Genomic DNA, 25,873 nt, shown 5'->3' with positions numbered 1-25,873 from the left:
AATCAGGTATGTGGAAATATAACCAACTTGATCAGTGCTGTTGGTGAGCAAAAATTCTTTCAGGGTGCCTGTCATCACTGCTGCTCTGACATGATCCTCCATGTAGCCAACAGACTCCACCAATAAAAGAAGGAGCAGAATGCCACTGTATCTCCCCCAGCTGAAATGACACTACTCCTGGCCTCCCATCATACCAGCTGCCAGGACTGTCATATTCCTGAGGAAGGAATTAAGGCTGGTGTCTCAAGACATAGTGGTATGTACAATGTTCACATACAGCTCAGTGTATTGCCTGTGTATTTCATGGACATACATTCACACGTCTTATCTGTTATTGTGTATTTCACATCAAGACAGACAACATGACACTGCTGAGGGGTGACTTGGTAAGACTGCTTGCATGTGCTGTGAAATAAACAATGCTTAGTTGACACTGTGAGCACTGTGTGTACTGACATTGTACTCACCTGGACAGGGCCATCCCATTCAGAACAACATCCTCAGCCTTCAGGTACATGTCTATGTCCTAAGGTAGGGTTGTTTGCATCTGCTGACTGCCACTGCCTGATGTTGAGTGATACTTACTCCTTTGTTGCACATGCCTACTTTAACCTCCATCTTCAACACAATGCATATGGATATTTTGCCTCCTCAGAGGATAACAGACCTGACAGTCTCTATATGTGTTCTAATGAGATTCCAGTAATTGTCACTGTAACTATATGTACTAATGCAATGTTCCCTCATACCTCTCAACCTCTTAGTGCAAGAAATCTGGACCAAGCCTTAAATAATGGGTGGACAAAGGCCCAAAAATAGGAACAGATTTTAAATAGTGCCCTTATAAACTTATAAAGTTGCTAGAATAACAGGACTTTTGTTAGCATGCATTTTCTGAAAGGTATGAAGTCTGAAACTCAAATGTATATTATTATTTAGTGATTCATTCCTCAGTGATTTGCCAAAAACAGCAATTTTTATGAGGAACAGACCAAAAAGTATGAGGCAAAAGTCTGGATATTCTGCAAAAATCTGGATAGTTGAGATGTGTGGTTCCCTTGCATAGTGCCCTTGCAGTCCAGTCACCGACATCAGTTGTTGGGTATGTGTATATATGCTTTGACTGTGCTGTATGTATCATTTTACATATGTTCTGATAATGTGTGCATGCTTCCCACTTACTTGCTGTGCACGTGTCTGTTCACAGTGACATTTTAGCTGTCACCACTAGAGGTGGAGTCAGAAGAGGACATATAAGGTATGTTAGCATGTATATGTGGTTTTACATTGTCATTATCATCTGTTTGCTGGTTGACTAATATGGACAGCCACTGCTGTCTAGTGGCATTGCACCACTCATGGCCACACAGACCAGGTAAGTCGATATCTTCAAAATTAATCTGTGTTGTTAATGAATTGGCAGACTGTTTCACTCATCCAGGCTCATTCACCCCCTGTTAATCTATATGACATGTATCATATCTGTATTTGCACCATGCCTACTTCCTGCCACCTCCACAAGCTCACCCATTGATCTTGGTGAGGGATGTGATGTGCCTTATTCTGATAGTACAGCAAATGGCACCCAGCCACTACATTGGAGACACAGTTGTCAGGCCCTGAAATGGACAGTCTTGAGGTTCGTGGTATAGCTTCCAGTCAAGAGGATAGTGTGGTGAGCCAGTCTGGTGATGTTGGGTAGCAGATTTTGGATAAGATGATGACCGTGACCCTCTGCCCCAATATAAGTCTGGAAATGATGAAGACACAACAGAATGAAACTGTCCATCAGACTGTACATGGGAATGTAGCTGATATGTGTGCATGGATGTATGTCAGATGTTGTATGCCTACTCCTGCAGGCACATGAATATTCACAACATTGTCATGGCAATTACCTGAATCCACTTGCCCATGCTACCAATAGCATGCCAGCTTCATGTGTTACTCAAGGGTCGGGAGTGCAGGCATGGGGAGGTCATGGCAGCATTTTCTGTACAACATTATAGAGTGCTATTTGCTGAAAGCCTTGTCAGAGTGGTGTTGGAGCAGTATCATAGTGTTAACCAGGTGTTATGTGCCCTAACCCTCACGAGCAGATTACAGCCAGTGGGGAGAAGCAGAACATCTCTCACTAGACGCACAGATGGCCATAGAGCATCAATGTTTGTGCTGAAACATGCATACACATCTGCTTGGTTGCCCTGTTCAGCACTCAGCAGTCACTTCCAGACATATCTACCACAGTACTGCTCATAGCCACACTGTGCAACAACCTGCAAATGTCACCACATCCAGCTCATTGGTGCAGCACCATTGACATAGTGTTTCCAGACATGACAGAGGCAGCCAAGACAGTGGTATTAGCTGCAAGCATTGGCACCCTAGACTGTGTTAGTGTAACACTGGCAGTTATTTCAATTTATGTTCTGTGGTGTCTTCCTAATTATGTGACAATGATAACCACTGTTCTGACCACTGCCTACTCTACTTGTTACTGATTTATGACTTGTCTGATGCCACAAATTTCTCTACTCATATAACATATAATAAACTGATGTCAGCTCGTGTCATGTTGTATATATTTGTCCTTGTGATCATTTGTTTAATATACAAATAACAATAATACTTAACATGATACTCACCTTGCTCCTATTTGACCTGTTCTTGCTACTTGACATACATCAGCCACATCTCCAAGGCATCAGAATAAAACCTCATAGCTATGGCATTGATTTCTACATTTAACATTCCATTGTTTTGTGCCATTATTGCAAGCACAGGTACACATATTTCAGTTTGTGTACTGGTGATAATTGTGACAATTTCTGATGGTACTGCAACTGCTCTCTGCATACACAATGTGCACCAATGATTTAGCTGCTCATCTTTAATCTCATCTTGATGAAGTGTACTTCTTATGTGTGCATTTCCATTCATACCTGCTTACACAGATGTCTATACATATGGTGGCTTATCCAAACACTGCTGCATGCTCCATGGCTGCTATGTCATACCTGTCCTTGATGCTTGTTGTGTTATAACACATATTCTTACATCTGGATGAGTCATCCCATTGTACCCAGCTGTGCATTATAGCATTGCAATACATGTTACATGGCAGGACAGGCATGTCACGCATGTGTATGTACCTTTTCACATATGCAGCTTTGTTGCCATACCTTACAGTGTTGTTAGTATGGCTGCTGATGTCTGCTTTTTAGGCTAGTGTCCAATTGTGTTACACATTCCTATGATGTGTGCACAGGATTTCAGTATTATTATGCACCCCCGCATTTAGGTTTGTTTGTTTTGGGTACACTCCCCATTGCATGTTCCTAGATGCATTGATATATTGACAATAATGCTGCTATCTATACACACTAATCATATATTTGATTACAGCCTACCTTGCCATCAATGCCTTTTGTTGGGCACACAGGCATGCCACACACATGGCAATATGGTCACCTTTGGTTATGTATCTTGCCTTAAGCTGCCCAGTGCTTACTGTTAGTCTCTAGCCCTACATGTTTTCACTTCTTTAGCGCATGTATGTGTTTCATGTTTGGCAGATTATATTGAGGTTATTGTATATATGATATTCCACCTAGACAACTACTGACCCTTTTCCTGCAGTTGTGTGCTGTGGTGTTGTAATACAGCAAAACTCTGTGAACATCACTACTTTATCTGTGTATGTCTGTACATGTGGCTTGTCATGAATCAAAGTTGTGAGCCAGATGCTGTTGTGTCACCATAGCAACAATACACGGCCACAGCCTCCATCACCCATGCCTCATTGTTCTCACCCTTGTGTACTTCTGATACTCCTGTGACAGTTCTGATAGCCCCATATCCAACATTTGGGGTTCTTGGTGTCGGTCACCCACACCTAGGGCTAACAGGCTACCATGTTTTGTTGTTAGTATGTTGTGCAGCATGACACACAAACACACAGATTCTATGTAAAGCCAGTTCTGGTGTATATTACAGTGCACCCCCCAAAAGTGACCAGACATCTCAATCTTAATTTCAGCATACCAAACACCCACTCAGTGGTGGTGTTATGTTTCATGGTGTGTGTTCTGTTGTCTGCATCCTCAACAGGCATTGATGGGGCTCTGTACGGCTTCATGAGACAAGGCTTCAGTGGATAACCACAGTCACCTTTTTGAAAAAAACACAAATTTAATCCATTTACTTACTGTTGGTAAGTCTTTCTTCATCTTACATCATTGTTGTGGTCCTGTACTTACCAGGTAAGAGCCTCACTAGAATATCACCATGTTGGAAAGTCGCCCTCATCTCACTTTCCCTCCAGATAACTGCATCATGCACACTACCAATCTGTGTTGCCATGATGTTGACAATGAGGCCTTCTGTTAAGCAGACTGCCTAACAATTGTGCATTGGCCACCTCTTTCTATTAGTGTATTGTTCAGCATCAGATAGCGCTGTTTTTTTTATTGGTATGTGGGTACAGTCAATTGCACTGAGAACACTGGGGAATTAGCTATGGCATAGACCTGCTCCATAGCAATCCTGAACTACATGACTGAAGACAGGAATTGGATGTAGGATGTATTTATCTATGTTTATGCACATTACTGCCAAAAACTAACACATAATGCGGCTACCAGCTGTCTAGCACACCCCTACAGCATCACACATGTGCCACTGGAATGTTCTAGTGGCCAGTATACTCAGACTCAGGTACAATTTTATTTATAGTGGGACTGGGGTTATCCCAATGACTGCATGACTACATGTGGAGTACACACATCCTGCACACAGCCCGCACAAGCTCTCTAGCTGACCTGCAGTTATCTATTATTTCCTAGTCTGAGAGCTGGTTTAACTGTAGCCAGGCTCCATGCCTTGTTGGCTGACTTTTGGGATGAATTTTCAGATAATCATATAGTATGGCTTATAGTACCCCAGCCTGCATTAAATGTTGCTTTGATTTTTTTAAGTAATGTTCTGTGGAATCCCCAAATAAGGTGGGATGTCTATATTAGCATTTCATTCAGAACAGTAAACACATGTGGCCTCTTCCAAGTGCTTGTTGTTGCTCTGCTCTGCTGCATTTTATTGTTGTTAGGTACGCCCACTGTGTTTTAGAATCATGAGGATGTGCTCAAAGTCTGCAATTATCTTACTGTAGATAAATTATTATTTGTATGTGAATTAACATTCATTACAGAATTGTCTGCACTGTGCTCTTTCTTTTGGAATCAGGCCCTTGTTCATTACAGTGTTTTTCCTGCAAAGGACTTGTGTTGAACTTTAATTTTAATTTTATTTCATAGGTTCATAGGTTCATACTAGGCTATCTGCCCTAGGGCATTTATAAGCCTAGCCAGAGTATGTTTGGCTTTCGCCACCCATTTTAAATTAATTTTGCTATGCCCTTTTTCGAGGTTAGTATACTGTGCCTCTGTCTAACAGTGACACAGAAGTGATACCCGGGGTAAACCTATGATCTCCCATCTACTCATCAAGATTCCTCTTGAAGACAGTCAATGAGGGACTCTGCCTAACCTGGACTGGGATTTTATTCCAGAGTGAAGGGAGCCTCTGGTTTATGAATCTGTCCCTCCAGCATGTCCTATTTATTTCAGTGCTGAGGTTCAAGTCTCTCGAGCACGGGTTCCGGCGTGTAGATCGCGAGACAAATGCCCGCGAGCTACATCGCCGAAACCAGAAGGCCGCAGCACCGCTAAACCGTAGAGCGGTGCTGCGGAAAGATGCGGCGGTGTGAAAACAGCCAAAAGCAGACGGCCCCTAAGGCAAACACGCAGCCCGTCAACACACAGCGTACACGGCCGGCAAACACACGCGGATCGGCGCGAAACACAGCACAACGGTAGTGCTCCAAAACAGTTGCATAAACACTCATACACCCAAAACAGTTGCATAAGCACTCATACACCCAAAACAGTTGCATAAACACTCATACACCCAAAACAGTTGCATAAGCACTCATACACCCAAAACAGTAGCAGAAGCAGTCATAACACCAAAACAGTTGCATAAGCACTCATACACCCAAAACAGTTGCAGAAGCAGTCATAAAACCATTACTTACCCTCACAGCCCCAGTTGTCCACGCAAACACAGCAAACAGTCCCCGAGAAGCAGGAAGTAAAGTCCCCAGCACGTAGAGCAATGCACAGCACACTTTACCCGAGAAATGCTGCATAGAAAAGCAGGTCATGTGTCAGGTAAACCCTTAAAGGTACAGACAAAGCAGTGTCAGGGTCAATAGAACACACACACTATAACCTGTCTGTGTACTAGTAGTAAGCATGTCACAGCAGGGTGTCTGTAGTATAGGACAAACCCAGATAACAGGCATGCCTGCAACAAACAGTACCTACCCTGCTAGAGCCCCAGAGTGCAGTTGTAGGTGTGAACATGCTAACCTGGTAAAGCATGACACACTAACCCAGTAGCAGGGGATATAGTAGCTGTAACCCATCCCCGACTCCACAGTAAGACATGCAGCTTCTGCTGAACACGTCACGTTGTCCCTGTTACAGGAGTATAGACAAGTACCCAGCCCCATGTAGGAAGACAAGGGTGCAAGACAGAGGTACCTCCCTAAGTAACATCTGCCACTCAAGCAGACACCAAGCCCTAAACCGTGATTGGCTGGCAGCAACAACAGGGAGTTAAAGGGGGCTGGCACAGTACACACAGAAGCTGTGCTCAACCAGGCTTCGTGGACACTAAACAGAGTACAAGCATCACGGCAACCCCAGGGATGTGTTAACTGCAGGCATTGCAACCATAGGGGAGCGACTGTCAGAGGCGGTTGGAGTGCACAAGGCTGTACAGGGCCATTGAGACAGACAGAGTTACTACACACGGTATAAGACAAGGAGGTGTGAACCGAGTGGCCTACTGTCTGGAAGGGACTGTGTCCAGGTTCAGTAGTATATCCCATACCAAGCTCCACCGGCTGTGATGGATTCTGAGAGACCATCTACAAGTGCTGCAACCATGCTGGAATGTATGTATCTGTATAGCCCTGGTCTGATTGGCAACAGATACAGCACAGTGCCCAGCCAACGTGGCAAACCCATGCTGGTGTTGGAGGGTACCTCTACCATTTGGAACGTGAGACACCACCAAAAGCGGTACTGGGCATGTAGTGAGCGGCGAACGAAGGCATGCAGGGGTCGTGCCATCACTGTTCGGCAGGAAGAGGGTGAGGAATTGCTGAAATCACTGCCACACCAGCACGGCCCAGATGCAACAATGGCACAAGTGGCTACATTGCGAGCAGAACTGCGGCAGAGGGCAGTAACTGGTAATGAATTGCCAAGCTTGGTAATGCAGAGTGTGCTAGGCACAGCAGATGACAATGTACTGCAGGAGATGCCTTGTCGTGCGACCCTTAGAAGCATCACCAGAATGCGGCAGCAGGCACGGGCATCCATGGCTACACCTCCAGCAACCCTTGCAGATATTGATGCCAGCCAGTATCCACTCCGTGGTGGCAGCTTCATACGTAGAAGGTCGGATATGGATGGTACCGCTTCCTTGGTAGTACTTACTACAACACAGAACCTGACTGACCTGTGCAGGTCCGACTTTGTTCTTGGTGATGGCACCTTTCCCACACGGGCCGATATCTGTCGCCAGCTATATACATTACATGGCTGTATTGGCACCACCACCTCAATGAGGGTCGTACCCCTGGTGTACTGTCTCATGACACGGAAGTCGGAGTCTGCATACACCACTTTGTGGGAGGTGCTGAGGGTATGGCATCTGACCAGGGATGCACTTTGTCACCGCAGTATATCATGACTGACTTTGAGAAGGCAGCAATTGTGCCAGCCGGAAGGCATTCCTAGGAGTATTCTGAAGGGATGCCTATTCCATTTTGCACAGATCATCTGGCGACAGATCCAACATCACCACCTTGTCGCCCTCTATGGCACGGACACTGCTTTCTCCATTGCCATTCGCAAGCTGATAGCGTTGGCATTCCTACCTTTGGATGATGTTGTCCCTGCATTTCTGGACATTGTGTCTTCCTTACCAGAATGTGCCCAGCCGATTGGTGTATTTCTAGACCATCATTATGTCCGAGGCCGACCACGCAAGTATGCATCCCGCTGTTCAGTACAGACACGAATGCCATCGTCATACCCTCTGCGGTTCTGGAATGTGTCCGATGTCTCTGAGATGGACTTCCCGTACTAACAACCAGGTGGAGGCGTGGCATCGTCGACAGGTATTACTGGGTCGCCCTACTGTACAGCTAGCTGACCTTTTGTGTGTTCTGCAGCAGGAGCAGAACCTGACGGATACCGACGTGAATCTCTTCTGCGGGGATGCCTGTAACAGCGTAAGAAGGCTATTGTAGTAAGGGGCGTCGCCTAAAGCACATCTTACAACATAAGTGTGACTACACTAATGTGCAGGATTTCCTCCGTGCTGTGGCACATTTCTACAAATTATGATGCTGTCTGGGTTTCGTATGCACCAAGCACAACACACATCACATTGCATATGCAATTAATAAAGGCTTTGCCCATAGCACACGGGTTCCATGGTACCACTTTCATGCCCACGTGGCATGCTATCCCAGCAGGATTTTCCAGTAACACTTTCACATGGTGGCTTCTAAGGGGGTGCACAGTGTATCACTGTGGTGGTTTGTATCTGCCACCTGTGGTTAGGGTGTAGGGGTTCCCTCAATTTTGACAGGGAATTGTCCACAGTCCTTTGTCAATGCAGTTAAAATGTCATCCTGCCATGTGTCCACATCCAGCTGTCTCACAGGTAGGTGTCGCACCACCTAGGTGCCTGGACCCCTTGAGTACGTAGCTCGATGGGATTTGGATTTTTTGAGGTGCAGCATGTCCCTTAATTCCGGGTTGGACATGGCTTTATACATCAGGCACAGATCGCCTCTGAGCAGGCGGTATGCCACTGAGTAGAGCTGGTGTTTCTTTAACCGGGCAGCATATGGCATCTGTTTGAGCCCTTTGATCCTCTTGGTGAGGTACTTTTGGGGTCTTTCCAGTTGCTGCAGGTGTTTGGTAAGGTACATCCCAAAAGGGGCATTGTACTCGATTATGGGCCTGATGGCGGATGAGTAAAGAGGCACGATGACCTCCCCTGATCTAGATGTGAATCCCTTCATGATTAGGTGGGCTATATAAAATGTTTTTCTAATCACTTTGGCCACGTGGTTGTCAAATGAGAGATTGCTATCAACTTGGGTCCCCAGGTCCCTAATTACTTCTTCTGTACTTAATGGATTACCACCTATGTGGTAATTTGTGGGCACTTTGTTTTTGCCAAAGGGGATGACTATACACTTTTTGGCATTTAGCTTGAGGCCATGGCTCTGGCACCAGTTGTCTGTTTCTATGAGGCCCTTTTGGAGGATGCTTGTGTCAGCTGGAGAGTCGATCAAGGCGCTCAGTTTGCAGTCATCTGCGAACTTTGTCAGCCACAGTCCTTCCGTGTTGGCCTGTACCTCCGAGAACTATTTACCGAACAAGAGAGGTCCCAGGACTGAGCCTTGTGGGACGCCACTTGTAACTGGTTTGGAGTCTGACATGGCTCCAGCAATTCTAACCATGTGGGTTCTGTCCTTGAGCCAGTTTGCAACCCATCTAGTGACATAGGGGTTTATATTTAAGCTGGTGAGCTTATCTATAATGCCCAAGTGGGGTATTGTATCGAAGGCTTTTGCGAGGTCCAGGTAGGCTGTGTGGACCAGCTTCCCTTCGTCAATGGCCTTGGTGATGGTTTCAAAGAAGTCAACCAGGATTAAGAGGCAGGATCTGCCCTTAACAAAGCCATACTGGGTAGGATCCAGTGTCTGTAGGTCCCCAATATCTTTATTTATTAGGTCCATGATGATCCTTTCCTTAGCTTTCCAGACCAAGCTAGTCAGGCTTATGGGGCGATAGTTTCCAGGGTCCGTTGAGGTACCACCTTTGTGGAGAGGGACCACTGTTGCTGTACGCCACTCTTTGGGTATATATCCTGTAGTAAGGCTGAGATTGAACAGTAGTTTTATGTTTGGGTTTAGCTCTTCTTGGAGTTTATGTAGGACGCAGCCCGGGACACCATCTGGTCCCATTGATCCTGTGTGTTCTTTGCTTTGGAGAGGGCAGCTCTTACCTGAGCATCTGAGACGTCAGGGGGGCAGCACTCTGCTGGGATAGATATTTGCCCTTTTGGTGGGAGTTTGCACTGAACCTGTCAGCTAGGATGTTGGCAATGTCTGTGGGTTTGGTGTATTTTTTGTCATTTTGATGCATTTTAGTTATATAAAAATGTTATTTAAAAGGTTAGGAAGTACCTTATTTGCAAAAATGAGAAGTGAGAATAATAGTGTTGTGTGCTAAAAATGCAAAAAGATAATGGTGTACAATCTTGTCCCAAGCATTTTAGACCTGTTGTATTACAAAGCTTATGGCCATTCTTGCCTATTTGACCTGCTTCTGCCTGACTATTACTGATCTCTCTCTGCATTTGATTTTTTTAATTGAAGTTTTTCATTTAAGGTTTGGTTACTTCTATTTGCATATACTTTGTTTTATTTTAAGTATTTTTGCTCTGTTGGAGTTTTAAACGGTCTTGGCTAGGGTCTGTTAGAAAAGATAGAAAAGAATTCATTTGCAGACAGTGAATAACATCAAGTTAATTAGTGGGAGGAGCTGAGAAACAGCATTCCTCTTTAACTAAAAATTGTTGGAGCTATCTTCATTTTGCTGGAGTGCATATTGACCTGCTTCAGCCTGACTATTGCTGATCTCAATCTGCATTTGATTTTTCCCACCCACCTGCCCAACTGCCACTGTACTCTTAAGCTTGGTGGCTTTTGAGTTTGCCCACCCCTACTATTAATCAGTTGGGAAGGCTCACCCCTTACCCTCTTAAACTTGAATTATCCTCTGTTTCCTCCCTTCACACTTACTAAAAGAAAATACTTTATTCATCTACTTTTACTGTATCTGTGCTTCTTCATACTTTATTACTTTATTTTGTTTTTTTGTTACTTGTTCTTAAATGTGTTCATTTGCATTTATTGCTGCTTATTAGTAGCTTTTTCAATTGTAAATATTATTCTAAACCTCTTAGTTCTGATTTAAGCAAACTAGTTATCTTGCATAAGGAAGGTTGCAGTCTACACTCTTGTGGCAGGAGTGGTAGCTTGCAACCTTCTAAGTTGGGAATTGCAGGTTTAAGGCTCATTGTGTCTGCTATCCTAAAAGTGTCTTAGTTCTTAGTTCTAGTTTAAGCACTTGGGCTTCAGGCCAGTTATTTTACATTAAGAAGGTTTGTTGGTCTCCACCCGTCAGAGCTGGGAATTGCTGTTTGAATGATTATTGTGCCTGTTATTCTACATGTCTTTTTTTCTGGTTTAACCTGAACACTAAGTGCTTTATTTAAACTGTTTTCTGTACTTGTACTATGTTTTAATTGTATTTGCTGTATTTAAACCATATATGCTGCAATTCCAGCTGTTTTTTACTGTGTTCTGATTCTTGTTTGCACTTCTAGTTCTTGTAACATAGGCTAGATATAGACCTGCTGAATCTAGCTCTGTTTGTGCAGATTGAGCACTAAATCAGGAAATATTTTGTTGAAGAGGCCCACCTGTGTACCTGTGGGAGGAAAGTACAGTTTGGACTGGTCTAATTGAAGGAAAGTGTAACAGGGCGCAGTTTAGGAATTAGGTAATTTGATTCCAACCATTTCCTTTTGTTTGTTATAAAAGTCCAATGTTTTCACAGGTTTGCACTTGTTTTAACACAGCTCCAGTGAGTTTGCTGAACTGCCTCTGCTTCAAAGATCTTCAAAAGCTCCTGTGTAATCAATAAACACTAAGTGCCTTACTTAAACTGTTTTTGCACGTATACTGTGCTTTAATTGTATTTGCTGCTTTAAAACCATATCTGCTGAAATTTCAACTGTTTTTACTGTGTATTTGCTATGTTCTGATTATTGCACTTCTAGTTGCTGTAGCAGAGGCTAAATACTTATCTGTTGAATCTAGTTCTGGTTAACAGATTGAGCACTAAATCTGGAAATATTTTGTTGGAGAGGCCCCCTGTGCCCTCGTGGCAAGAAGATATAATTTGGATGATCTAATTTGAAGGTCACTGTAACAGGGCTCAGTTTTAATTGTGTTGGCTACATTTAAACCACATCCACTGCATTTTCAACTATTTTTTACTGTTTTTACTGTTTTGATTCTTGGTTGCCTTTCTAGTTGCTGTAGCATAGGCTAGATTCATACCTGCTAAAACCAGTTCTGGTTGTACAGATTGAGCACTAAATCCAGAAATCTTTTGTTGGAGAGGTTTCCCTGTGCCCTTGTGGGAGGAAGGTACAGTTTGGACTGATCTAACTGAAGTTACTGAAACAGGGCTGGGTTTTAATTGTAGTGGCTGCATTTAAACCATATTCACTGTAATTTCAACTGTGTTTTAATGTTTTTACTGTGTTTTGATTCTGGGTTGCACTTCTAGTTGATGTAGCATAGGCTAGATTCAGACCTGCTGATTCTAGTGCTTGTTGTACTGTTTGAGCAGTAAATCATGAAATCTGTTGTTATAGAGGTCTCCTGTGCCCTTGTGGGAGGCAGGTACAATTTGGACTGATTTAATTGAAGGTTACTGTAAGGTTACTGTAACAGGGCTCAGTTTTGAGCTTTAGGATCAGTTAATTTGTTTCAAACCATTTCTTCTTGTTTGTTAAAAAAGCCTAGCATTTGCGTGAATTTGTGCTTGTTTTTAATACCACTTGAGTGAGTTTGGTGACCTGCCTCTGCTCCACTGATCTAGCAAAACTTCTTTATGATCAACAAATGCTCTACTCAGTAACAGGTCTAAACCTAGCATTATGGTGAGTCAGACTACCCTTGTTTATCCTGTTAACCTGGTTGATATGGGTCTCTTGAGGCAGTGTAGCTACTTCATGTACACAGACAACCCTCTACTGCTAAATCGCCCTAGTATTGGGTGTGAGAGATGTATCTACACTGAGAATCTGGAATCCCTGCTCTCTTGTGCACCAAGAAATAACACTGAAGAGGTTGTCAGTTCACACCACACAACTCTTACACACAGCACACATACCACAACTCATACACACAGCTTGAACTCAATACATAGACATCGTATGAGGAGGTAATCTCCAAAAATTTAACTAAACACCGCAGACCTCCTAAGCACAAGGTTGCTACACCTGACATAGCACGCACAACACTCAAGATACATAACAACACCAGTGTTTCACCAACTAGGCCCTTAAGGCGCAGCACACCCAAACCTAAATTTCTTGTTATTGGAGATTTTATACTGAAACACACTGCCATCCCACTCACCAGGTTGGATAAGAAGAAAGTCACAGTCAGCTGTCTGTCTGGTGCTAAGATTTCTCAGATCACACATGCACTCAACTCACTCAACATCAAGTACTGTTATCATTCAGTCTTAGTTCATGTTGGTGTGAACGATTTGAGACATATCTCACTGGACTATATGAAGAGAGACATGACTGATCTCTCTGAATATGTATCCAAGGCAGGTATGTCCCTAGCCTTGAGCAGCATTTTACCCTCACCTCGAATGATGCCACAATATAAACAAAAAAATGATTGACTTTAATAATGGCTTAGTTTCTGGTGTCATTCAAGGAGAATCTAATTTCTGTCAACTTGGGATGACATGGTTGATAGACCTCACTGCTTTGCCAGAGATGGTCTGCATCTGGCACCTCTGGACTTTCAACTGCTCACTAAGGCTCTAGCCTCCTCCATAGTCTTTTTAGGCAAGATCAAACAAAACTTCTGACGTGAAAATATCCAGCACAAACAAAATAAGGGTTATGCTGCTGAACTCTAGGAGTTTAAACCAAAAGCTGCACTATCTGGAAGCATTCCTTTCCTTGGATGATGTAGACATTCGTGCAGTCACAGAAACCTGGTTCAAGGCCACAGAGAGTACCCCAGCCTTGCAAAGCTACAGTTTCTTCCACAGCTTCAGACCACAAAATGAAAGTGTGAGAACCAGTGGTGGTAGAGTATCTATTTACATTAAAGATGAATAATCCTCAAGACTGGTTAGACAAGATAACTCTATGGAGCTAGTCCAAGTTCAGATTACTGTGGGTAAGACCCCCTTCAAGTCATTGCTACTTGCAGGTCCCCCTCCAAGAACCAAGATGCTCATGCAGCTTATTTGGCTTTACTTGAGTCAGTCAAAATACAACCTAATACTCTTGTCATGGGGGATTTGAACTATCCTACCATCAACTTGGAAACGTATATGAGCTCCAACTTACTAGCACAAAAGTTGCTTGACTTTGTTAACTCAAATGCCCTGAAACAAATTGTACAAAATCCTACAAGGAGTTCAAATATACTTGACCTGGTTCTTATCAACATGAGAGACAATTGCACTACCATATGTGTAGGACCTTCATTAGTAAAATCTGATCATAAGTCAGTCACTTTTGAAGTAGCAGTAACTCCAGTACCTATCACAGTTGAAGTCAGATTAAAAAACTTCATCAAAGCCAGCTATACCCTCCTAGTGGTTGGCATAAATGATTTCCTAGCCCCAGTCCCAATAGATGGTTTTAGCAACTATACTAATGTATACTCTGATTCCCTGTACACTTATACAAATGCATAGACTTGGCTGTGCCAGATAGGACCAAAATAAGAGTGCCAAGAAAAAACAAGCCACCCTGGTGAACATCTCGCATAAATAAATGATATAACAAGCACAAGAAGCTGTTGTCTAAGAATACCAAAGGGAGGTCCCAGCACTGGAAAAGTACCCTCCTAAGCTTAAATAAACAAATAAGACAACTTATAAAATCCTCTAAGAGCAACTCTGAGAAAAATTTAGCAAATACAGCTAAGGATAACCATAAGGCTTTTTTCAGCTACATCTATTGCCTAAAAGGTAGGTCCCGCATGTGTTCTGAACTAGTGACAAATTCTATCACACACACTGATCCTGCAGAAATTGCTAACCTACTAGTGGACGGGTTTGGTGAAAATCTCTCCCTATTATCCCCTGAAAACATGTCACAAACCATACCTTCAACAGCTTCCCTGCCATATATAGCTAAAGAACAGGTCATCAAAGTTCTGTCTAAGGCAAATAACACAGCCTCTGTGGGTCCTGATGGCATCCCAGGCTGCATTCTAAACAAACTAAAACAGGAATTAGCAACCCCCTTAGGCACCCTATTTAACCACAGCCTGAATACAGGATTTGCCCCAGCTGAATGGAAAACCACAACCGTTACCCCCCCCCCCCACAAGTGCATCTTTGCAACAGATCTGGTTAATTACAGACCCATAAGCCTGACTAGCCTTATCTGCAAGGCCATGGAATTTAGCATTATGGAACTCATAAATAAAGATATAGGTGACCTCAAAACCCTTGATCCAACCCAGTTAGGCTTTGTAAAGGGTCGATCATGACTGTTAAGCCTAGTAGACTTCTTGAAAAACATAACCAGGGCCATAGATGAGGGCAAATCTGTGCACACAGCATACCTGGACTTGGTGAAGGCCTTTGACACAATCTCCCATTCAAGCATTATTGACAAACTCACCCACCTAAATGTCAACCCCTTTGTTGTTAGGTGGGTCACAAATTGGCTCACTAACCATATACATGCTATCAAAGTGGGTGACTCCACCTCATCCAGCAGATCTGTCACCAGTGGGGTTCCACAAGAGTCAGTTCTGGGCCCCCTTTTGTTTGGCATTTACTTCTCAGAAGTTCAGGCCAAAACAAAGGGGATATGGCTGACCAGGTTTGCTGATGGCTGCAAACTTGGCGTCATCATTGACTCCACAAATGATGTCAGTGTACTCCAAGAGGGGCTTACACAGACCAACAATTGGTGCCAAAGCCATGGACTCAAACTAAATGAAAAAAATGCATCATCATCCCCTTCGGTAAAAGCAATGTCCCTACTAACTATCAAATAAACAACAATACCTTAAGTAAGAACACTGTAGTGAGGGATTCGGGCATACAAATAGACAGTGACCTAAACTTTGACCACCATGTTGTCCACTGTAGTAAAAAAGACATTCTATGTTGGACATTTGATTAGCAAAGGTATAGCCTCAAGAGGAAAAGAGGTTATAACCCCCCCATACTCATCCCTTATCAGGCCCATAATTGAGTATAATGCCCCCTTTGGTATGTACCATACCAAGCACCTGCAGCAACTGGAAAAACCCCAGAGATTTTTAACTAAGAAGATCCAGAGTCTTCAGCATATGCCCTACACAGACCGAATGAAGTCTTTGTCATTGTGCTCAGTAGCATATAGGCTGCTTAGGGGAGACTTGTGCCTGGCTTACAGAACAATCTCTGACTCTAACCTGATGAAGTTGCTGCACATCTGTAAGTCAAATGGGACTAGAATTACCTGCTCCAGTGACCTAAATCTGGCCTGTGATTTAAATAGGGCATGCTGGAGAGACAAATTCATCTCACAGAGGTTGCTACTTCTCTGGAATTGGCTACCTATTCATGTTAAGCAGAGCACCTCTATGACTCTGTTCAAAAGGAGCCTGGATGAATGGATGGGAAACCACACATTTTTTCTGGGAATAGCTCCCACATCCCTCTTGGACATGGGCAGTCATTATTAATAATAATAATAATAGGCATGGACTAGACTTTTTCTCTTGAAATATAATGGGTGGTAATAGGCTAGGACTAAAATGACCCTCAGGTCAATAGCCTAGTAACCTCCTATGAACCTATGAACCTATATAGTCTTCAATAGAAACTATTTATCATATTATATTATCTCCCTAATCCTAGCTCCTCAAATTTAGAGTCTGAATGTTTTTACATTAGTTTACTGTAGTGCAAGATCACCATAAACAAGCCTAATTATTACTTGGTAACTAGCTATAAAGCTATCTTAACACATTAGTTGAAATGCCCATTAACCCCAATACATTTCTACTGAGGGATTTCAAATATCCATTGACACTAACCTACACTGCAATGCCCAGTACTTCCTTGAAATTATGCATTATAACTTTGCATTACTTCTTCTTCTTGTTCTTTTGGCTGCTCCCATTAGGGGTCGCCACAGCAGATCAACTGTTTCCATTTCTTCCTGTCCTCTGCATCTTGCTCTGTCACACCAAACACCTGCATGTCCTCTCACACCACATCCATAAACCTTACCTTAGGCCTTCCTCTTTTCCTGTTAGCTGGCAGCTTCATCCTTAGCATCTTTTTCCCAATATACTCTGCATCCCTCCTCAGCACATGTCCAAACCAATGTAATCTTGCCTCTATGCCTTTGTCTCCAAACCTTCCAACCTGGGCTGACCCTCTAATATACTTATTCCTAATCCTGTCCATCCTTGTCACACCCAGGGCAAATCTTAACATCTTCAACTCCGCCACGTCAAGCTCTGACTCTTGCCTTTTTGTCAGTGCCACTGTCTCCAACCCATACAACATAGCTGGTCTCACTACCCTCTTGTAGACCTTCCCTTTCACTCTTACTGGTACTCGTCTGTCACAAATCACTCCTGACACTCTTCTCCACCCACTCCACCCTGCCTGTACTATCTTCTTCACCTCTCTTCCACACTCACCGTTACTCTGAACTGTTGATCCCAAGTACTTAAACTCATCCACCTTCGCCACCTCTACTCCCTGCAACCTCACCATTCCTCTATCCTCCCTCTCATTCACACACATATATTCTGTCTTAGTCCTGCTGACCTTCATTCCTCTTCTCTCTAGAGCATATCTCCACCTCTCCAGGGTCTCCTCCACCTGTTCCCTCCTCTCACTACAGATCACAATGTCATCTGCAAACATCATAGTCCACGGGGACTCCTGTCTGATCTCATCTGTCAACCTGTCCATCACCATTGCAAATAAGAAAGGGCTCAGAGCTGATCCTTGATGTAATCCCACCTCCACCTTAAACTCTTCCATCAATCCCACCACAGACCTCACCACTGTCACACTACCCTCGTACATATCCTGTACCACTCTTACATACTTCTCTGACACTCCCGACTTCCTCATACAATACCACAGCTCCTTTCTAGGCACTCTGTCATATCCTTTCTCTAAATCCACAAAGACACAATGCAACTCCTTCTGACCTTCTCTGTACTTCTCCATCAACACTCTTAGAGCAAACATCGCATCTGTAGTGCTCTTTCCTGGCATGAAAATATACTGCTGATCACTAATCATCATCTCCCTTCTTAACCTAGCTTCCATTACTCTTTCCCATAACTTCATGCTGTGACTGATCAGTTTAATTCCTCTGTAGTTACTACAGCTCTGCACATCACCCTTATTCTTAAAAATCGGTACCAAAACACTTTTTCTCCATTCCTCAGTCATCCTCTCACTTTCCAAGATTTCATTAAACAATCTAGTTAAAAATTCCACTGCCATTTCACCTAAACACCTCCATGCTTCCACAGGTATGTCATCTGGACCAACAGCCTTTCTGTTCTTCATCCTCTTCATAGCTATCCTTACTTCCTCCTTGCTAATCCACTGCACTTCATGATTTACTATCTGCACATCATCCAACCTTTTCTCCCTCTCATTCTCTTCATTCATCAACCCCTCAAAGTACTCTTTCCATCTGCTCAACACACTCTCCTCGCTTGTAAGTATGTTTCCCTCATTATCCTTTATCACCCTTACCTGCTGCACATCTTTACTAGCTCAGTCTCTCTGTCTAGCCAATCGGTACAGGTCCTTTTCTCCCTCCTTAGTGTCCAACCTTTTATACAACTCTCCATATGCCTTATCCTTAGCCTTCTCCACCTCTGTCTTTGCTATGCACCTCGTCTCCTTATACTCTTGTCTACTTTCTTCATCTCTTTGACAATCCCACTTCTTCTTCGCCAACCTCTTTCTCTGTATACTCTCCTGTACTTCTTCATTCCACCACCAGGTCTCCTTGTCCTCCTTCCTCTTTCCAGATGTCACACCAAGCACCTTTCTAGCCATCTCTCTTACTAGCTCTGCTGTAGTTACTCAGCTATTTGGTAACTCTTCACTGCCACCCAGTGCCTGTCTTAACTCTTCCCTGAACATCACCTCACAATAACCATTTTTTAATTTCCACCATCTGATCCTTGGTGCTGCCCTCATACTCATCTTCCTCTTCTTGATCACCAATCTCATCCTACAAACCACCATCCTATGCTGCCTAACTACACTTTCTCCTGCCACCACTTTACAGTCTCCAATCTCCTTCAGACTGGCCCTTCTACATAAGATATAATCCACCTGTGTGCATCTTCCTCCACTCTTGTATGTCACCCTATGCTCCTCCCGCTTGTTAAAATAATAACTTTGTTTTACAAATATTTAGCCATCTTTCTAGTTGCCCTGATATCCTTAATCCAGTCCTCACAAATATGGCCACTTCTTGCACAGCTCTATATGCATCATCCTGCATTGTTAAATCAGAGCATAAATCAGGAATCTTTTTTTTTTAATTGTGGCACTTCCCCATGTAAATTCCTCTATGTTTAGCAACTTCTCAAAAGCAAACCATCAGTTATTTGATGACATAAATATATTCTGCTGTAATTATCCTCTGACAGATCCCATTGGTAAAACTGCTGCCTACATCTCTGACCTATAAATAATTGTATTGATATGGCAATCCCTATCCACAATAAATGTCATGCAAAATTTGCAAAACAAAACCCCATTGTGGAATACTCATATATAAATTATATAACAAAAGAAATTGCTTAATGCGTATAACATGTCTTATTCTACCTGCTTTAAGAACACATTTAAGCAAATTAGTAAAGAGATTAAGGGACCCATTAGGAATCGCAAAATATGTATAAGCATAAAATGGCCACTAAAACCAAAGGTAACTACAAAGCTTTGCTTAACTATGTCAGGAAGTTAAGAACTAACACCAAACAATGTTCATTCTGACCCCAAAACAGATAATATCCTAAATGACAAATGTAATGCAAATTTTACTCCTCCAACAATTATAGCTACTCCACACTCCACAGAGTCCACAGTCCCAGCCACCCGTTTTATTTATTCTGGAACAAGTTCTCTCAGACCTTTCAAAAGCTAATAATACCTCATTTATAGGCCCTGATAATATACCAAGTTGTCTGATTAGGAGCGCCAAATATGGTCTAACAGAACCCTTATGTAACATTGTTTAATGTAATCCTCTCCACTGGTTACATTTCTGAAGCCTGTAAAACAGCGATTGTAATGCTATTACACAAGGGTGACTCAAACATGTACCTTGTTAAAGAGAGACTAATTAGTCTCAGTAGACCTATATATAAAGCTATAGAGAATGTTATCTCAAACCTCATTATAAAAGACATTGAAAATCTCTTAACTTTGGACAATCATCAATTCAGTTTTGTCAAAGAAAGGTCCTGCCTCTTTAACCCATTAATTTCTTTGAAACTTTAACCAAAGACGTGGATAGAGGTTATGCAATACATACAACATATCTGGACCTGGCTTAGGCCTTTGATGCTATTCTCCATGCAGCCATTTTTGACAGATTTATAAAACTGAATATAATCCTTACATACTTTGGTGGACAGCTAACAAGTTGCTTGACAGAAACTATTTGTTAAGAGTCAAAACTACCACTTCTGAAAGCACACTTTACCAGTGGTGAGTTAAAGGGCTCAGTGATGGCTCCTGTCCTATTTAGCATCTATTTCTCATGCCTTCAGGTCATCACTCTTAACCTATGGTTATCTAAGTTTGCAAATGATTGCAAACTGTGTTGTTACTCAGCCTTCTACACTGACTTGCCATAACCCCTACATGGCTTAGATGATGTTAACAATTAACCCAAGTACAATGATCTGAAATTAAATGTGAAAAAATGCAGGATAGTTCATTTTGGTAATTAAAACATTCTCATACACCATATAGGTGGCATACCCCTCCAATCAGACAATGTCATAAGGTTTCCAGGCACTTATGTTGATAATTCCTTATCATTTGACCATCATGTTTCCACAGTAATCCAGAAAACCTTCTATATGGCCCATCTTATTTTCAAAGGTATCTCCACTAGATCCAATGAACTTTTAATCCCCCTTTACTCATACATTGTCAGATGCATTACTGCATATAATGAAACTTTTGTAAGTATTTGTCTATATCATTCAACTTGAGAGATCTCAGAGATTTATAACTAAGATCATTGACCTTAAAAATCTTAGCTACCGGGATAGACTACCAGCCATCTATCTGTACTCATTGTCTTACAGACTACTTAATTTACATTTGTATCTAGCCTTTCAAGCCATGAAAGATCCAACCCTACTTGATGTCTTATCCCGTCATAGAATAAATAGTACCTTAAATACCTGTCTGAAAGAATTAAACCTTAGGCAACAGATAAATGAGACAAATTAGAGTGACAGATTCATGTCCCAGGGTATTCCCCACCTCTGAAAAAAAAATCCCACTACATGTCAAACAGAATAACACCCTTGGTACCTTCAAGGTAAACTTAAAAAAATGAGATGTCCAGTCTCACATTCTCCCCAGTCTATCTTATCTTGTCCTGTAAGACTAGATATAATCATGCGTAAAGTCCACAAATATAAATGGAACAGGCAACAAAGTACATAAAGGCTGATTACGCATGATTATATTTAGTCTTACAGGCAAACTTTGTTATGTTTACTATAGGAGTTGTCTGTATAGTAAGTTTGTGACCAAAATATTGCTATGTATTTGTCTTGTTTTAACATTTAAATCCTTAAATATTTAAGCTTGCACTTCTAGTTAATTAATTTCTAGTTAATTAATTTCTGAATCACACACAGTTTTAAAATTGAACGATTGGTTGCTATTGTCACATGACCGTATGTATCAGTTTTTAAAAAGTGGTTACTGTGTAGCCGTTGGTCTGATTTCTGAAGAAGTTACTCTACTTAACGTGACGAAAACGTGTAGAGTTTTTTACATTAAACTTCTTTTACGTTAAAAGTACTTTGACTGCTGCTGTTGGATATCCTGTTTTTCGTTTGGTTTGTTACTTCAGAATTAGAGTTTATGTCCAACCAACTGACATTAATATCCCCTACCTGTACTTTTTCTTGTGAAGTTGTTATGGATATCCAATGTAGAATATCTTCCACTATAGCTGTATTGTTACTAGGAAGGATGTAAAGAACAATAATACATATTTGTTTATAATTGTTTAATTTCAGGAAAGTAATAAGAAGCTCTGCTGAAGTGAATGTTGGTATTGGTTTGTTGTAAGGAGAAATGCACTAGCTGTTGGGAAATATTAAAGCAGTACCCATTACGGATGATATTATAGCTGGAAGGTATAATTTCACAGTTGGCTTATGCTGGGTTTAAGACAAGTCTCAGTTGCAGCAAGAGTATCAGGCTTATCTTGAGTATTCCAGGCAAGCAGTTCTTATGCTTCTAACATTTAACGCAGCAAAAGTTAGATCACCGGGGTTGCAGGTTGATCATTGTAGGGTTAGAGTAGTGTGTGGAAGAGAATTATCTTGATGCTCATTGTGATAGGATAGGGGCCAGGATTAGGGTGAATGCCTCCTCCTAGAAAGATTATTTTAATATTCTGGGAGATTACTGATACTTGCTTTTTGGAGAGTATTTTTCCACTTACTTTTGCTTTGGTTTAAGTTGAAATTTAGTTATTCAGTCTATATTTGCAGTAAGGGATATGGGGCATCATTAAATAGGTTTGGTGTGATGTGTGGAGAATGTAGGGAGGAAGTATGAATAGGTGGTGGGACAGAAATGGAGAGATGTTGAGATTATAGATTCATAGCTGGGAATGGTGCTGAAAGATTAAATGAAAGTTGGGAATTAGGCAGAAAGAAACAGGAGTGTTTGCATTACTAGTAAGGCAGGGAGCAAAGTGAAGCTGAGCATAGCAAGGCTGAGCATACCAGGCTTCCTCCCTCAAATCAACTCATAACAGAAAATAAAGTGAAGCTGAGCATAGCGAGGCTGAGCATACCAGGCTTCCTCCCTCAAATCAACTCATAACAGAAAATAAAGTGAAGCTGAGCATAGCGAGGCTGAGCATACCAGGCTTCCTCCCTCAAATCAACTCATAACAGAAAATAAAGTGAAGCTGAGCATAGCGAGGCTGAGCATACCAGGCTTCCTCCCTCAAATCAACTCATAACAGAAAATAAAGTGAAGCTGAGCACAGCGAGGCTGAGCATACCATGCTTCCTCCCTCAAATCAACTCATAACAGAAAATAAAGTGAAGCTGAGCATAGCGAGGCTGAGCATACCAGGCTTCCTCCCTCAAATCAACTCATAACAGAAAATAAAGTGAAGCTGAGCATAGCGAGGCTGAGCATACCAGGCTTCCTCCCTCAAATCAACTCATAACAGAAAATAAAGTGAAGCTGAGCATAGTGAGGCTGAGCATACCAGGCTTCCTCCCTCAAATCAACTCATAACAGAAAATAAAGTGAAGCTGAGCATAGCGAGGCTGAGCATACCAGGCTTCCTCCCTCAAATCAACTCATAACAGAAAATAAAGTGAAGCTGAGCACAGCAAGGCTGAGCATACCAGGCTTCCTCCCTCAAATCAACTCATAACAGAAAATAATCAGTTTCTGGACAATACAAAGCAAGTTGCAGAGAGTTATAAAGTAAAAGTTTTTTTTTTTATTTCCTGAATGCAGAAACCTGTCAACCAAGTATGAGCCAAGAGAAAAGACAGTAGTCAACATAATAAGTGTTCATTACAGTACAAGGACAACTCTGTTGGAGGGTGATAAAAACTACTTACCGGTATGGACAGGCACATATTTGACTATATGAAGTTAATACACAGCAAGGGTATGCAAGTTAAATTTCCCTACATTGTACAAAGACAAAATTCACAGTGAAAATGTTTGGGAGTTGTCCATTGTGGCAGAGCTTCTCCAGTATTGGGGTCAGATGAATTAACTGCAGGCTCTGAAAGGAAACAAAAGAGAAAACCTCTACTCAACTGTTATTTATACTGAGGCAATAAAGTTAATACTCATTGTAAAAAAAGATAGAGAAAGGAAGCAGTAAGTCAGAGCAAGAAAATATGGGGAAGGTATAAGAATAGAGATAGTAAAAACATTTATGAATGTAAGCTGAAAGTAGGTTAACAGGTGGTACTCTGAGAGAAGACCACAATAATACAGTGTATACAGAGAGGTGTATACAACAAGTTATCGTAATATAGCACTAAACTGATAAGCACAATATAAACCCATCACTTAGTAACAGTTCATTGTTTATCAAATGAGTGTTTTATAAAAATATCAAAACACAACAAACTGATATTACATACTACTTAAAGGGCAAAAGCTCAACATACATAAAACATATATGATTTGAATGAAATTGATACAAATACAACATATTACAAAGTTCTGTTTATTGTTCTGCACAGTCTTAGAACAATAAGTATCCACAAATAACTTTTATTATCTACTGTATACTCTCATTCCATTTCAAAGCAATTGAAACAAAGGATGTTGTAAAACAAATAGAGGAAAATCCACTAAGTACTCCCGCATTATCAGGTGGCATACTACAATGGTCCATTTTACTATGCAAGGACAACATTCTTCTCCCACCCATACATCTCAACCTGTTAGCACAAAAATCTGGACAAAACTTAAAAATGGGGGACAAAGACCCAGGCATAGGTACTGATTTTAAATATTGCTCCTATAAGCTTAGAATGTTGCTACAACAAGAAGATTTGTGTTAGCATACATGTTGAAGGATATAAAGTCTGAAACTCAAATGTGGATCATTATTTAGTGACTTCAATCTGCAGTGACCCCCCCCCCCAAAAAAAAAAATATACAAATTTTATGAGGAACAGACCAAAAATATGAGGCAAAAGTCTGGGCATTCTGCAAAAATCTGCACAATTGAAAGCTATGCTCCCACCCCAAAATCTCTCCACTGTGTCTCACCAAATGCATCAACGGTGCTGAATGTAAGGTTGCTACTATCGGACGTTTACCTACACTCCCCAAAAGTACTGAGGTAAATGACATCAGACTAATCTCAATTATATCAACATTGGGCAAAAGGTTTAAAAATCTAATTTTTTCCCACTATCTGATTATATCCAAACTTCTCAAATTCTATCACTACATTAGCATTGTGTCTGGTCTGGTAGAAATACCGTGATAGCACTAAATGCCATAATGTTTGATATCTTCCAAATGATTGACAAAGACCTACTTATTGGACAAGTCTTCAGAGATCTTGCAAACACCTTTCATGCAATAAATTATTCATTACTGTTCTATGCACTATTTAGGACAGGAATCTGTGCAATCTTTACTATGGTTTAATAACTTCTTGGACAATAAACAAAGTATAGTTTAGATCCACTACTATATCTACCTCTGCAAAAAGAGTCCCCAAGGATCAAATGTTTCTTCTCTACTTTTCTCCATATTTATCAATAAATTGCCTGTTGACCTTCCACATATTTTGATTATTTTATAAGCAGATGATATAGTAATTTATAGAATAAACCCTTCACACTACAGCTCACAAAAATGATTAGAATTTAAATGTGGCCAGTTATTCAGTGAGTTAGTAGAACATAAATGTATCCTAAATGTTAAAAAGATTAAGTTTATGATTTTGCGAACCGTCAAAAATTAACACAGTCTCAAAACATGTGGCCCATTTACAGTAATTACAATGAACCAATATGAACAGTTTCATACTTCAGATGCTTAGTCATCTGGCTTTATAAGATCATTAACATTCATTACCACATAAACATTATTAAGAAAACATTAACAATACCTGT

General features: G+C 41.6%; 1 long non-coding RNA gene across 1 annotated transcript in view; it reads right to left on the bottom strand.

Moving 5' to 3' along the window:
- LOC122812810 overlaps window positions 1–25,873 on the bottom strand; it is a 539,228-nt gene that overhangs the window by 5,800 nt on the left and 507,555 nt on the right. Inside the window, exon 2 of the long non-coding RNA XR_006366576.1 lies at window positions 23,843–24,012. This is a non-coding gene — a long non-coding RNA (uncharacterized LOC122812810). The remainder of the gene's footprint in view (window positions 1–23,842; window positions 24,013–25,873) is intronic.

This window comes from Protopterus annectens, chromosome 10.part0 (assembly GCF_019279795.1).
Source record: "Protopterus annectens isolate FY-2018-M chromosome 10.part0, PAN1.0, whole genome shotgun sequence".
NCBI lineage: Eukaryota > Metazoa > Chordata > Ceratodontiformes > Protopteridae > Protopterus > Protopterus annectens.
The sequence above is the reverse complement of the archived record's forward strand: the minus strand, read 5'-3'. Positions and strand labels throughout refer to the sequence as shown.